This window comes from Apium graveolens, chromosome 6 (assembly GCF_009905375.1).
Source record: "Apium graveolens cultivar Ventura chromosome 6, ASM990537v1, whole genome shotgun sequence".
NCBI classification, from domain to species: Eukaryota; Viridiplantae; Streptophyta; class Magnoliopsida; order Apiales; family Apiaceae; genus Apium; species Apium graveolens.
The window spans coordinates 223,593,951-223,597,075 of record NC_133652.1 but is presented as its reverse complement, the minus strand read 5'-3'; the positions used below and the strand labels follow the sequence as shown (position 1 = coordinate 223,597,075).

General features: G+C 42.8%; 1 non-coding gene across 1 annotated transcript; it reads right to left on the bottom strand.

The window, feature by feature from the left end:
• Positions 1-255: 255 nt before the first annotated feature.
• Positions 256-362, bottom strand: LOC141669507 (small nucleolar RNA R71). Its single transcript, XR_012553786.1, has one exon. It is a non-coding gene; the product is annotated as a small nucleolar RNA R71 (small nucleolar RNA).
• Between the last annotated feature and the right edge of the window lie 2,763 nt (positions 363-3,125).

Genomic DNA, 3,125 nt, shown 5'->3' with positions numbered 1-3,125 from the left:
GTGCAAAATTTTGTTTCTTTCGGAGGTGCTGCGACTGAAGACCCCAACATGCACATAAGGAATTTTGTCGAGATCTGCAGTACTTTCAAATATAATGGTGTGACTGATGAGGCTATCAAGCTGAGGCTTTTCCCATTCTCTCTGAGGGATAAATCTAAGGACTGGTTACATTCTGAACCAGCTGGGTCTATCACCACTTGGCAAGATCTTGCGTAAAAGTTTTTGGTTAAGTTTTATCCAATGGCGAAGACTGCGGCTATGAGGAGTGCTCTTACTCAGTTTGCGCAGCAACCTAAAGAATATATGTGCGAATCTTGGGAGCGCTACAAGGAGATGTTGAGAAAGTGTCCACATCATGGAATGCCTGATTGGATGGTGATCACTGGTTTCTATAATGGTTTGGGGGCCCAATCTCGGCCCATGCTCGATGCAGCAGCTGGAGGCGCCTTGTGGGCCAAAAGCTATACTGAGGCTTATAATCTTATTGAGACTATGGCTGCAAATGAGCATCAAAACCCAACTCATAGGATGATGTCTGGGAAGGTAGCAGGTATTCAGGAAGTCGATGCAGCTACAGCTATTACAGCGCAGCTCCAAGCGCTGTCTATGAAGGTCGACTCTCTAGCCACCTATGGGGTCAATCAGATAGCTATGGTCTGTGAGCTTTGTGCAGGTTCTCATGCTACAGATCAGTGTTCTCTTGTTAATGAATATGTTCAGTATATGAACAATTATCAGCAACAAAAACAGCCTGTGCCAGATACTTATCATCCTAACAACAGAAATCATCCAAATTTCAACTGGAGTAATAATCAGAATGCTATTCAGCAACCATATCAGCAAGGCGTAAGTAAACAGTTCAATCCACCTGGATTCCAACAACCACAACATTATGCTCAAAGGCAATCATATCCTCAACAAGGAGGTGCAGCTCCACCCTCTAGTGCTGATTTTGAGGAACTTAAGCTGTTGTGCAAAAGTCAGGCGGTTTCTATCAAGACCTTGGAAAATCAAATCGGTCAAATAGCCAATGCAGTGCTCAATCGTCAACCTGACACACTTTCCAGTGATACTGAAGTGCAAGGTAGGAAGGAAGCTAAAGAGCAAGTCAAGGCTATTACCTTAAGGTCTGGAAAAGTTGTTGATGCTGAAAAAGCAAAAGAAGGAGAAGCTGAAGCTGGTGATGAAGAAGCTAAGCAAAAGGAGAAAGCGGTGGAACCAAGGAAGAATACTGTTGAACACACTCTGCCTGAGGGTAATACAGGGGATAAACAGCTCTATCCTCCACCACCTTTCCCTAAGAGATTGTAACAACAAAAGCTGGAAAAGCAGTTCGGTAAGTTTCTGGAGGTGTTCAAGAAACTTCACATCAATATACCTTTCATTGAGGCTCTGGAGCAAATGCCTAGTTATGCGAAATTTATGAAGAGTATTCTTTCAAGGAAGGTGAAACTGGATGATCTTGAGACCGTTGCTCTAACGGAAGAATGCAGTGCTGTGCTGCAACAAAAGTTACCTCCAAACCTTAAAGATCCAGGTAGCTTCACCATTCCTTGCACCATTGGCAAGTTGTCTTTTGACAAGTGCCTTTGTGATTTGGGAGCAAACATCAATCTGATGCCGTTGTCGATCTTCAAAAAGTTGAATTTACCTGATCCAAAGCCCACCTACATGTCTCTACAATTGGCTGATCGTTCTATTACTTACCCACGAGGCATAGTGGAGGACGTGCTAGTGAAGGTGGATAAGCTCTTCTTTCCTGCAGACTTTGTTATTCTGGATTTCGAGGAAGATAAGAAGATTCTCATAATCTTGGGAAGACCTTTCTTGGCTACAGGCTGTACCTTGATAGATGTGCAGAAAGGTGAACTTACTATGAGGGTGCAGGATCAGGATGTGACATTCAATATATTCAAGGCAATGAAATTCCCTATAGAAGATGAGGAGTGCTTAAAAGTGGATTTGATTGATTCTGCGGTTACGTCAAAACTTGATCATATGCTAATGTCTGATGCATTAGAGAAGGCTTTAGTGGGGGATTTTGACAGTGATGATGAGGATGGCAATGAGCAACTACAATATCTAAATGCTTCTCCCTGGAGGCGAAAGCTAGACATGCCATTTGAATCTCTTGGTAATTCTGACCTCAAAAATGCTGAAGGAAAGCTCAAACCATCGATTGAGGAATCACCTACCTTGGAGCTTAAACCATTGCCTGAACACTTGAGGTATGCTTTTTAGGTGATGCATCCAATTTACCTGTTATTATTGCATTTGACCTTTCAGGTAGTGAGGAGGACAAGCTCTTAAGGATCTTGAGAGAATTCAAATCGGCTATCGGTTGGACTATAGCAGACATCAAAGGGATCAGCCCTTCATACTGCATGCATAAGATTCTGCTAGAAGAGGGTAGTAAGCCGACTGTTGAGCAACAGCGCAGACTTAATCCTATCATGAAAGAAGTGGTGAAGAAAGAAATTCTGAAGTGGCTGGATACAGGAATTATTTATCCTATTTCTAAAAGTTCTTGGGTGAGCCCCATGCAATGTGTACCTAAGAAAGGAGGTATCACTGTAGTAGCAAATGAGAAGAACGAGCTCATCCCCACTCGAACAGTCATAGGATGGAGAGTATGCATGGACTACAGAAAGCTGAACAAGGCCACGAGGAATGATCACTTCCCTCTTCTGTTTATTGATCAGATGCTTGACAGGTTGGCCGGTCATGAGTATTATTGTCTTCTGGATGGCTATTCAGGGTATAATCAGATTTGTATTGCACGAGAGGATCAAAAAAAGACTACATTCACTTTTCCATTTGGCACGTTTGCTTTTCGCAGAGTTTCATTTGGCTTATGTGGTGCATCGGCCACTTTTCAGAGATGTATGATAGCTATATTCTCTGACATGATTGGAAATAATGTCGAGGTGTTCATGGACGACTTCTCCGTCTTTGGACATTCATATGATGAATGTTTGAATAATCTTCATGCGGTGCTCAAGAGGTGTGTGGAAACTAATTTGGTGCTCAATTGGGAAAAATGTCATTTTATAGTGCGTGAAGGCATTATTCTTGGGCATAAGGTCTCTAGCAAGGGTCTTGAGGTGGACAAAGCCAAGGTGGGA